Source organism: Silene latifolia, chromosome 4, assembly GCF_048544455.1.
Source record: "Silene latifolia isolate original U9 population chromosome 4, ASM4854445v1, whole genome shotgun sequence".
Lineage (NCBI taxonomy): Eukaryota > Viridiplantae > Streptophyta > Magnoliopsida > Caryophyllales > Caryophyllaceae > Silene > Silene latifolia.
Window position 1 is genome coordinate 93315202 of NC_133529.1, and position 13409 is coordinate 93328610.

Consider the following 13409-nt stretch of genomic DNA (forward strand, 5'->3'; position numbering starts at 1 on the left):
CATTAAACTCAATTCGGGTTTTAGAGATTCAATTCATCAATATTGAGTTTCTGGAATTCATCATTGACATATTTACATCTGTTATTTGTCATATCTATCATACATTCGTCATTAATCCGTTGTATTTAACCTAATTAATTTAGTTAGTTTCTTAATTTGTTAATTTGTTATCATTTAATCATGTAAATTAATCCGTCTTAAATCCGTCTCATCCATGTTTTATTGTTTTATGACCATTAATTCCTGTTCGTTAATTCTGTTCCGGGTTGAATTCTGTCCCTGAACTCTGTTGCTGCTTGACCTAGTTTAATTAATTTACGTATAATTAACTATTAATCGTATTATCACCTTTAATTCCTGTTCGTTAATTATTCTTTCTTTTATTCGTTTTCTCAAATTATCCGTTTTAAAGGTATTTTCGACATAAATCGCCTAATCCGTTGTAATTATTGTAATTTTCTTTATTGTAATTATATTTATTGTATTCATCATATTTTCTTGTATCATTTGTATGTCTTCACATGTAATTGAGCATTAAATCCTACTTCGACTTAATTGTATGCTAAATTACGTGTCAACCGACTTAGTTAATTTCTCACATGTTAGGATTAAAACTTGGATGTTGCATTGCATGCATATAATCGACGATATATCAAGTACGAATAACTTCCCTAATCATTAGTAGAGGCCGCTATCGAGGCGGGCGGGATTAGGTGTTCGATCAAAAGAGCTTCCTAATACGTACCCTCACCCCTTACTCCAGATATCTGTGAACACCCGTGTTCATTGGCATCCACGAGAGTCATTCTAGACATAGAATGCTAAGGGTAACGATTGCTTAGTGTTCATGTCACTACTTTGTGTCTTGACATGACACGAGGTATTCGAACGGTTCCAATTTCCCATAAAAATTGGTGGCGACTCCATACAAAAATGCAAACGCTTGTTTCTCTTCTCTCCCAAGCGCCCCCGTGGGCCCCCGCTGTCCACAGTTTGGCGACTCCGCTGGGGATAATACACTTACGTGTAGCAAGGGTGAAACTTGAACAAGGTTAGGGAATAGTTTGTACAAGACAATTGTCGGTTTTCATAACTCGGTCTTCCTAGATCGTTTTATTCGGCCTTCCTAGGCCCAACCCAACCCATTCGACCAATCGTCCCGTCTAAACGGTCCTAATTCTTATTTGGGCCTAAGGATGGATAGCGATTGACGTCATCCATACCATGATGCTTACTCTTGTTTGTATCAAGGGCCTTCACTACTTGAGGAAATGGACTAGGAATCGGCCTTACTCTTGTTTTGTACGAGCCTCTCCACAGACTTCGGGTTTGATGGTTCAGTATGGCAACCCGCCCTTTAAACCAAAACCCTTTTTAATGCACTCAGCATCCCGTTATAATGCTTGTATAAATGTTTGTACCTTACGTGATCACCATTTCTAAACAAAACCATGACGATTTTTCAAAAATCAAAACCCCTTTTCTTAATCAAAATTTCGAAATAGGCCATTTGATTAGCGCAAAATCCGGTCAAAACTCTGTCCGTTTGTCGTGTCAAAATTCGGGCCACAAGCCCATTTCAAAACCTCACTTTGAGTCCACTCCTACAACTACACTATAGTTGACTAGGACACACATTTTCAAAAACCTTGTCTTTCTTCAAAGCTCACTCAACACAAGTGGCACACACCCACTTCACGAGTCAAAACATTTCTTCTTTTAGCAAGTGTGTTAGAATGGTCGATCGTGTTTTGATTCGTCGCCGATCTCTTATCCAGTTTTCAAGATGCCTGGATCCAGCGAAACAAACCTCCACCAACTTCAAGATGGTAATGATCGAATCCTAGCCGCGCTAGCCCAAATGCAAGTTACCCAAGACCAAGTCTATGACCGCCTTGAGCTCATCGAGGGCCGTATCTATGCCGTAGAGGGAAGGTTGCCTCCTCATGAAAGTGAAGTACTAGGTGACTCCGATAATGAATCCAAGGATGAAAATCCTCTCATGGGGATGATGTAGGCGAGAAAAGACTCCAATACTTGGAGGAGCAATTGATGTACCTTAAGGGGGATGACATTTATAGGGAGAACAATCGCAAGTATGAGGCCGTCAATTCCAAATTGCCAACCAACTTCAATATGACGGATATCCCTAAATTCAAGGGGCACGAGAACCCTTTGAACCACATCCGTGCCTTCAAGGATTACATGTCTATCAAAGGCATCAAACCCGAGATGTTCTTAAGGATCTTTCCTTCATCTCTTGACACCATCCCGAAGCAATGGTTCTACTCCTTAGATCACAAGAAGGTCGCTACTTGGGAAGATGCCGCAATCGAGTTTTCTAAACAATATGCGGATAATACCGAGATCCAAGTAAACATGCGCACTCTAGAGGTTCTTACCCAAAATGACAAAGAAGGATTCACCGACTTCCTAAGTAGGTGGAGGAAGACTAGTACCCAACTAGTTGAACGCCCGGATGAGGCTACCCTTGTGGAGAAGTTTGTGGACAATCTCAAACCCATCTATGCCAATCATTTGAGGTACCAAAACATCAAAACTTTTAAGGACTTGACCGTACTAGGGACAAGGATTGAAGATGACATCCGTAAAGGACTCTTGTCCAAAACGGTAGGTCGAGGATATCAAGGTTCAACAAGTCGTTCATACGGCTCTACTAGCAAGACCGATGAAGTTAACCTTCTCGAGCCATCCAAGAAAAGTACCCCACCAAGGAAATTCACAAATCTTGGGGACACTTACTCCAACGCTCTAAAAAGGTTAATGAAGCAAGGCAAACTCCAACCCATTGGACCTACTCCCGAACCCGAAAGGAAATCCAAATTCTGGGATGAAAACACGTACTGTGAATACCATAGGGGCAAGGGGCATGACACAGAAAAATGCTACAAGTTGAAAAACGTGCTTCAAGACATGATTGAAGATGGTCGATTGCCAATACCACCGGGAGGTAAACCCAACAACACTCAGAATCCTCTTGGAGTTCTAGTGATCACAAGTGATGAATCTACCTTAGATTGCTCACACCTCATTTCTCCAATCGAAAATGAAATCTATGCAATCGAGAATGAAGGGTTCTACTCTACTATCTCCCCTACCATTTCCGACTTCATCACATGGGCAAGGAGTGTAGATAGGCAAGTTTGGGAATTAGAAAATGTGGTGATAACTCTACGCGATCCCAACGCAACACCCAAGGAGCATATGCCACTAATCTTCTCTCAAGACACTACTATGCAAGAGATAGTCGCCATGGTAGATAAACTGGTCGACCAAATCATACGACTAGAAGATGAAATCATGAGAATGAGAGAGCTAACTGCAATCAGTGGAGTTTGGGCCGACGATGATGAGGACGAGTATCTCATTGAAAACTCCTTAGTCAAGGAAATAGTCCAAGATGGTGAAGACCAAGATGTGGACCACCTAACTCGTTCGGGTCGTCCATATCAAAGCACTACTCAAAACGGTCCAACCAACATTGTCACACCAAATGATAACGAAGAGGACTCCACTGACCATTTGCTCAAGCAATTACAGAAGACGAAGGCTGATCTTTCAGTCTGGCAATTAGTAGCAAGCTCATTCCCACATCGCCAAGCTTTACTGCAAGCTTTGGCCAAACTAAATGTAGCACATAACTCGACACCCGAAGATGTAGTCAACTTGGTCTTCCAAGAATCACCGAAGCTAAGTAATCCTATTACTTTCTCAGACGAAGATTTGCCACCTTTTGGCGCTAGTCACAATTTAGCTCTTTACATCACTGTCATTTGTCTAAAGAAGAACGTGCCAATGACCTTGGTAGATGATGGCTCCGCGGTCAACGTCATACCCCTCAAAACGGCATACAAGCTAGGCATGAAAGAGTTGGATTGGACCCCTACCAATCAAGGTGTGCGTGCATATGATGGTACACGACGAAAGGTGGTAGGACTTGTTAACCTAACCATAGCCACAGGGCCAATTGAACGAAAGGTTAACTTCCAAATAGTGGACATTGAAGCTTCCTTCAACATACTTCTGGGAAGGCCGTGGATTCACGCTTCCAAAGCAGTAACATCCAACCTTCATCAAAAGATCAAGATCCCACTAAATGGCAAAGTAGTGACGATCACTTCGTCACCCATCAAGGCAATAATCGAAAAACAGTCGAACAATCAAGTCCTTGCAGATCCTGTATACGAACTTGGGGGCTTCCAAAGTGTAAGTGTCATAGAAAGTGAGTTGGCACCCTTATACTATGATCCCTACTCCAACTTGGTGGTCAACCACATGCTCAAAACCCAGGGATACTTCCCTGGAACGCCTTTAAACCCTACTCGAAGAAACACCTTCGCACCATATAAGGAAGGCAAGTCAAAGAGAATACCACTTGGACTAGGGTACAAACCCACTAAACAAGAGGTTCTCGAAATGCTTGCCCAAGTCCAAAACCGTAAGCATATAGGAGTCCAAATGAGACCCTATCTCCCTACTTTAAATGGGTACTTTGTTCAAGAAGGAAGACTAGAACTCTTTCACGGATTTCCCGAGCCTTGGCATTATCTCGAGAGGAAGCTAGCCGGAATCGAGATCTTTCATGATTGCTACTTTATCCCTCCAGAAACGGTTCCTACCATCAAAACCCGTCAAGCACCTTGCTTAGACGAACAAGCCGTTAGCCTATTGTTTGGAGAAGATCGATTTGTCAGGGCCGCGCAGGATGAGATCATTACCATGATACTTCAAGACGATCGCTTCAACCCCACCGCGTTAATCACAGAAACCAACGCAAGACAGCAGAAAGGATGGAGAAAATCAATCAAGTGGACCAACAATCAAGGAAGACTCTTCAAGCTCACCACTTGAGAAGGAGAGATGTTCAAAGGAGAACCAGAAGACGATGAGTTCGAGTCGGAGTCTGAGTCGAGTCGAGTCGAGTCTAGAGAAGTCATTAGAGAGTCTCCTCCGTCGTCATCCCCACTCCCTTTGTTTCTCCTAGCTTAGCCTCGAGTAGTCACAGTAGTTCGGGAAATGCCCCAACCACTGTCCCTTTGCCGCCACTGACCATGGATCAGTTGGCTTCTTTGTTTCAACTTTACTCAAATTTTAATATGAATAAATCGGTTTCGCTTACTCTTTGTGTTATCTTGAGTGCAATTCTGTTTACGATGATACTGAGGATGACCAAGACCCAGACTCGATCGAAATACCTCCCTACATAGCCAAAGAAATACTACAGGAAGGGGAAGGGGGACCAGTAATAGAGGACACCGAACCCATCAATGTAGGAACCGAACTAGAACCCCAAGAACTTAGGATAGGGACTACCTTGAGCTCTACCGAAAGGGCCGATTTCATAAACCTCCTAAACGAATTCAAAGACGTTTTCGCTTGGTCCTACAAAGACATGCCAGGGATCGACAGGGATATCGTTGAACATAGAATTCCGATTAAGCCAGGTTTCAAACCTGTGAAACAGAAGCTTCAACAAATGAGGACAGAATGGGCTCTCAAGATTAAGGAAGAAGTTGACAAACAATTCAAAGCCGTGTTCATCAAAGTTTCCGAGTATTCTGACTGGGTAGCCAACATAGTACCTGTGCCCAAAAAGGATGGGAGAATCCGCGTTTGTGTTGACTTTAGGGACTTGAACAAAGCAAGTCCAAAAGATGACTTCCCTCTACCTCACATCGACATATTGGTGGACAACACTGCTGACCACGCGTTACTATCCTTCATGGATGGATATGCGGGTTATAATCAAATCAAAATGGCCATGGAAGATATGCATAAGACCGCCTTCGTCACTCAATGGGGAACCTATTGCTATACGGTCATGCCGTTTGTATTGATCAACGCCGGAGCTACATATCAACGCACCGCAACTACACTCTTACATGACATGATGCACAAAGAAGTTGAGGTATACGTAGATGACATGATTGTCAAATCCAAAGAAAGAGAGGGGCATATTGCAAACCTTCGCAAGTTCTTCGCAAGGCTACGAAAGTACAACATGAGGCTCAATCCTCAGAAATGCACATTCGGGGTAACATCTGGCAAACTCCTGGGATACGTCGTTAGTCAAAGAGGTATAGAAATAGATCCTTCCAAAATCAAAGCTCTGATCGAAATGCCACAACCTCAAACAGAAAAACAGACCACACCATGTGGGACGACGATTGTCAGAAGGCGTTTGACCGAATCAAAGAGATATTGGCTAAACCACCAGTGCTCATGCCACTACAACGAGATCAACCTCTTGGTTTATATCACACAGTAACCGAAACAGCCATGGGCGCCATGTTGGCTCAAACTGTAGGAAGTGAAGAAAGGTGTGACACCCTCATTTTTAGCGTTAAATAAACACGTAAATTCTACAGAAAAACTGACAGGATATGTTTGTAATTGGTTCAACTAAATAAAACCTGTAATTTTTTAAAACTTTTCTAAACCATTCACAAACATTTCCAAATGAAGAGTGCCAAAACCTGCAAAGACTAACAAACTAATTTACATAACATAGCTAAAGTCGCGAGAATATAGTGATACAAACCAAAGTAAAAGAGCGAGACATATGTCCCTTCAAAATATAAACACAACCAAATGTTTAAAGGTTTACTACAAAATATAGCCAAACTAAGTCCAAGGTTCTTTTGCTCACTAGCTCGTCCGTGTACCCCATCTAATCATCATCAACCTGTCAATCGCATTTTATACAAACACGAAAGCCACAATTCAGTGGGGAGTAACTTCGAGTCCTCCTGACCCACGAAATGTCATATTTAATGTAACATGTAAACAACATGATAAATAATTCAATTATCAAGTATTCTAACATATGAACACTAAACTGACCAATTTAAGCTATCATGTGAAACATATAACAAACAGTAATCCAAACTTTATCAATTGTAACCGGCTTGCATCTCACCTATTACAATTCATAAAGTCACCATACAAGAAAGGGCAATATATCAAAGACAGGCATAAGTTCTTAGCACCGTCAATAGTCACTCAGAACTCGAGTCTATACCACGAGGTAGGGAAGGTAATCGAACCGGTATCTTGGCTCGAGGTTCTATCAAAACATGGCCAAGACACAACACAACCCTAGTCCTAAATCACAGCTTGGAGACCTAGACATGCGGATACACACCACCGCACCCAAGACCCACAATTTTTTTAAAACAAAGTGAGTACCCTAAGGAGTCCACCAAAGGGTTGGCTAGTACTTAAGCTGACCACTTACCCTCAAAATAAGTAACGAGGTCATGCCCCAACTTGGATATAAACCCACCAAGTCAGGAACACAAAGGCTATTAAGCAGTGAACATACACTCGTCAAAGACTATAAAGACCTATCTATGACAAACACAACAACCTGCAAGAAGTATTCAATACCAATTCCAATTCTAGCAATATTAACAATATTAAAGGTTTCAGGGAATCTAGGGCCGTTTCTACAATATAAGAAACTACTCAAATCAACCAACAACATATGTGAAATAAAATACATAATAAATGGCCTAAAACCAGAATAAGGCCGATTATCCAATTCATACAAAATTTCATCCAACGAATTTTTACCGCAACCCTGACCTGCGACAGTGCAGGTTAAATTGCGGCTGACCAATCACACAATTGACTGGCATCGATTCAGTCAAAGGGACTAAGGGCTCAGTTTTCGGCATAATCATCCAAACATTACAATTATCGCTATAAAATTCATTTTAAGCCTATTCATTACAATTTCATATCATAACCTATCCTAACATGTGCAAACTACCAATATAAGAATAATTTTTCCAACCTCATTATATTTACTACTAACATTATTCATTTCAAAAGTTTACCCATATGTTACTTATACTAACTATAACATTAATGAACCCAAAACGACGAACAACGCATGAAAAATCGCGAAAACAAGCAACGGGCTGACCCGGGCCAACCCAGGGCTGCCGTGGGCCTGCACGGGCCTGCCGGGCCTGCTGGGCCGCCACCCCCACTTCCCCGTTTCTCCGTTTTTGATCAATTTAACACCGTTTTAAGCATCAATTAATCATTCCCATTTCATTTTCATACTAATATGTGAACTTAAACATACAAAAGACATGAATTTAACCCATATTTTCATGTGATATAAACTACTCAAATATCAATTACAAAATCATACAAGAAAACAAGAATGTGACATTAATTCGTCGAGTAACTCGAAATATGTTACCTTTACGCTAGCAAAGAGACAAGTAATAACTTGAGAAAGCTTCTAAAACCCAAATTTACTCTTCATCTTCAACCACATATGAGGCACCTAAAATAATTATGTGAAAGGACGATATTAACGAATTATCTTTATATAAAATATGAGACGAAAATTAATTTAATTATATTATAAATAAACTAAACTAGCGTCAAAACAATTTATAGACACGGCTCAAAAGTTATTATGACAACCTCAAACTCGGCCTAACCACCAACTACACATGGCCTCAAACTCGTGACTTAGCTAGGCCACTGCCTAGGCCACGGCCAGGCCACTGCTAAGCTACAGCCACAACGAGTAACCATGAGACGGAAACATGAGCACTTTTGAGACGGTCATTTAACTAATTAAATGGTGGGATTTTATAAGTATAAACCATAAAAGAAAGGTATTAAAATGAACAAATTTAACGAATTGCGTTTTATAAAAACACGAGACGGAAATATAATTCATTCAAAAGAATCACATTTGCACAAAATAAACTCGACCCACGGCTCAAATGGGTCATTTGGATAGCTCCTACACGACCTCAAACGACCAGCCACCACCACAGTGCAAGACAGCCCAATTTTGGCCTCTCATAAACCCGATCCAAGCATTCATTTAGCCATCTAAAGCATCTTATCCAATACCATCTAGCTGACCAAAACAGCCCAAACTTTGGTCCTCACACACTCGTCCCAAACACTCATCCTTACGACCCAAACTCAGTCTCAAAATGCATAGTAAACCGTCCCAACATCAGTCACTCCTACGCCTCAAAAACAGTCCCGAAAGACCACAAAGAAAATTGATCCACATTTCAGCTTCCTTACCCGTCTGTCACGAACTTTAAACGCTCACAAAAACAAAATACATTGGGTTTAATTACACCATTACTTATTTAGTTGTACAGAGGGGCACACCCATCCATCTGCAATCGTATATAACCTGATTCCAAAATGACAATCTAATCACTCTAAGGGTTTGTTTACTGATTTTGGTAGTCAGGCTACACCAATTAACAAAAATATGATAAAAGAATTAGGTGTGAAGTGTGATGCAATGATAAGGGGACTAGGAAGGGTCCGACAGCAAGCAAGGGTAAAAATAGCCATTTGCAAAGGCTTCCAAGACTTTACAGCTAAACAATGACAGAGGACACCGACAGACCATGTAACAGACCATTTCTATCCGTTTTTGGAGACGAAAATTAACATACAAATGGGAAAAAGAATAAAGAATCAAACTTTATCAAGGAGCAAGAAAACGAAAGGATTGAGGCAAAAATCGAAACTTTTATAAGACGGCGAAAAAAACGAAACCGTCACAAAAATGAGACTTTATTACCTTGAAAGATGAAGGAGGAAGCAAGGAAGAGAATGGACCAAGAATTAAGGAAAAAGGTTGAGAAACGAAGTCGGGATCTGAACTTGAAAGGTCGAAAAATGGTGTTTATGGTTTACTTATTGTTTGTTGTTGTTTTTGCAGGTGACTCTTGTTGTTGCTGTTGATTACACGAAGACAAGAGGAAAGTAAGGGGGTGGGGACGGGTAATATTAATAATAATAATAATAATAATAATAATAATAATAATATATAAAGTTAGAGATAAGGTGATGCGTGAGAAAATGAGGGAGCAGCTAGCTAGCTATTTATTATACGTACGTTTCTTCATCGTTAAGAAATTTCGCTAGTTTTTAAAACCGTCTCGAGTTAAATTAAATCGGTTTTAGTAAAAGTTTCAGTAATAAAACGGAATCAATAATAAATAAATTTAATGAGTGAAAATAAAATAAACTCAGCCACCTAACGGAAATAATAGGAATTCGATTCGAATCGGAGTTATTAACGATTATTACTAAATTAGCAGAGTTTAACGAAATTTGATAATTTAACAAAATAACTCAAAATAGCTAATTGGATGAATGTTCCTAAATCCGTTTTGAATCCACTAAGGGCCGACTTTCATAAAGGACTCGTAAAAGGATCGGAAATTATTAATTAAATAAACTCGAACTAACTTCAATAAACTCGAACTAACTTTAAATAAACTTATTAATGATTATTAAAATTAACGTATCGAATTATGATGAAATTAATTAATTAGCTAAGCATATATATATAAATCGTTAAATGATGTAATTAAATTCAAAATAGCAATTAAAAGAATTTTATCCAACTTAATAAAATACGGGGTGTTACAATCACCCCATCTTTTAAAAAGTTTCGTCCTCGAAACTTGAAAGTATAAATGAAAAGTTATATAAATAAAACTGGAATTGGAATCGGTAACAAAAACATTTTAAAGGTTATTTATCGTAAGAATCAAAATTCTTTCAAAAGTTTCAAATAAAATTTTCCGACAGAACCAGATTCTCATCAAAGGAACGGAAGTGCTCTCGTTGCGCATTCAAAAACATCACATTCCAAATCAAAGATAAGGTAAAAAGGCAAATCATTTGTATAAATCAAAAATCAAAATGTATTCAAAAACATTTATAGAGAGTTTTCGAAAAATATAAGTCTCCTCCATGGAACGAAATTGCCCTTGTCGTGCACACAAGAGCGCTAACTTTCCATGTCAAAGACAGATTTAAAATAAAAATCATTCGCCGATAAGCGCAGGGCAAGTTATTAGACGCCTTTAATAACGAGTCCTAACATCCCATCAACGTTAAAACCAAATGAAAATGGCAATCCATTCAAATTTTTCTTTCGCAAAAGCCAAATGAAAATTAAGGGATTCATGGTTAAACTCAAAAAGGAGTCAAATTCGTGAAAATATAACATTAAATTTTGACAAAGAATCATAAACAAATCAAAGTTAGTTAGAATTTGAACAAAATTTAAAAGCAACTCGGGTTTAACAATCAAAATTTAGGATAAAGGAGTCGATGCTCAAAGATCAAAATGGGAACTAAATTAAATTTTCATTTTCAAACCTTTAAAATAGGTAAAATTTTGTAGGAGTAACATATTTTTTTTAACAACGAATCGAAAATGATAGTTTGAATTGTTTAGAAATTGTACGAAAAGAAAAGTAACTTAGACATCAAAATACAAGGCACGCTAAGAGAGTCCAAACTTAACCAACCAAAAGAGCTATGGTGAACTTTCCTAAGAGTAAGAGTCGAAGTTAGGTCAACAAGGATGTCAAAGGTAGAATTATATAGGTTATCAACATCGAATTTAAAGGAGGAGCATGATGAATTGAGGAAGAGAGATATGAACGACCACGCTTATGGTGAAAGAAGAAGGGAAATGAGACAACAAGGAAACGCCAGATACTCATATCCCAAACATAACATCATCCTAAACGGTTCCGAAAACTTCCTAATAAAACAAGTCTCAGAACCACATTACTTCCAAGGATTTCTCAAAATAACTTACGCTGCTCTACACCTAATCTATTCCATGAAACAAGGTACTTCATCACACTTGTGATTCAACAATTCCCAATCACTAAACATTCACGACGACTTCCACAAAACAAGATCGAAACTACTAACAAGGCTATACTCATACCCAACAACGTCAAAAGGTAACATCAATTTATGTATGGCTATCAACATCCTAAAGGTATCTCTTTCCAAAATCACATCATAAACCTTACTCCGTGTTTACTCCTAAGGTAACAACGCCCAACCTACTAAGCTTTCAAATCCCAAACATAAACAACAAAGCCAAGTTCTATGACTTTAGTAACATAGGCAACTCACTCTTAACACACATAATTCCACCTATCACTTATACTCACTTTGTCAAGGAACTAGGTATAAGAATCACTAAGTATGTCTCATCACCTTACCTAAGTCTTTCTAACATCACAACTTCTCAAAGCTAGGGTTAAGGGTCAAACACAAACAATCTCCTCAAGAGTCAAGTTTTCCAACCAAGGTCAACATTCCTCACAAGAAAGAGTACTATCAAATGGCGTTAAGGGAGGATAAGCAAGGAACAAAAGACAAGTTAGGAGTACAAGCGTAGCTTTTAAAGTAAAACAGAAGGGAGTTTAGAAGGAGGATAAGCACCAAGAGATTAAGAATAAGGCGAGATACAAAAAGAACGAGAAACATCTTCAAGGAAGTAGAATGTAACATTTCGTGTTTGTGTAGTCTAGTTGTGTGTTTGACTGTGTTAGTTATACGGGATGTCTTTATATTTTCGTATGACATGTTTGGTATGGGAGCGAACTTCGGGACGAAGTTCATTTTAAGGGGGGATGACTGTAATACCCCGTATTTTTTTTATCGATTGAGCGAGTTTTTATTATTTAATGGTAGCGTAAAGGTAATGATAGCGTAAAGGTAATGAGTCAGATTCATGTTGTAAGATGAGTCGGGTTTATAGTTTTGGGTCAAGGTGTCATAGCCCATTTACCCACTTACCCATTTACCTTTTCACCCCACCAAAACCCTAAAACGAAACCCTAATCTAACCTTAAAACCCAACCCCCTTCATACCGTCATTTCTTCACATCACCATCATCAACCCTTTTTCTTTCACGCCTCACGCATTATTTACAGCCAACGAGCGCACGCTGGTGAGTGTGGAGGGAGTAGGGTCTGCCGTGAGTCTAGGGAAGCCGTTGCTAGTGGTCGAGGGTGGTTGTACTGGCCGGAAAAGCACAGATCGACGGCCGTCGTAGGTAAGGTTTCCTGTTTTCATTTCTGTCACGCTGATTTGATTTGAGTTGTACGTCATTTAGGGACTGTTGTAGCAATCGTGGAGGTGTGGGATGTGTTGTTGGTGATGAGTCGAGTCGGGTGGTGGTGGGTAGAGTGGTTGTCGTCGCTGTTGGTGGTTGCAGTGGTGGTGTTTAGGTGTCGGGGTTGTTTGGGTGATTTTTGTTCATTTCTGACAGGGGGTAATGGGGTGGCACCACCGTGGACTCGGGGGAGGTCGAATCGGTGGTGCCACGTGTGTCAGAGTCGCTGTGCGACGGTGGTGGCAAGGGTGGTGGTTGGTAAGGTGGCAGGGGATTGTCGTGGTGGCAGGCGAGTTGGGAAAGGGGCTGTTTGTGGCATTTGTGGCGGCAGGGACGCAAGCAGAGGGTGTTGGTGGTGGTGGCTCTGACCACCGGCGTGGGTCGACCACGTTGGTGGTGGTGGGAGGTGACCAGGCCAGACCTGGTGTCAGGCCTGGTGGCCGG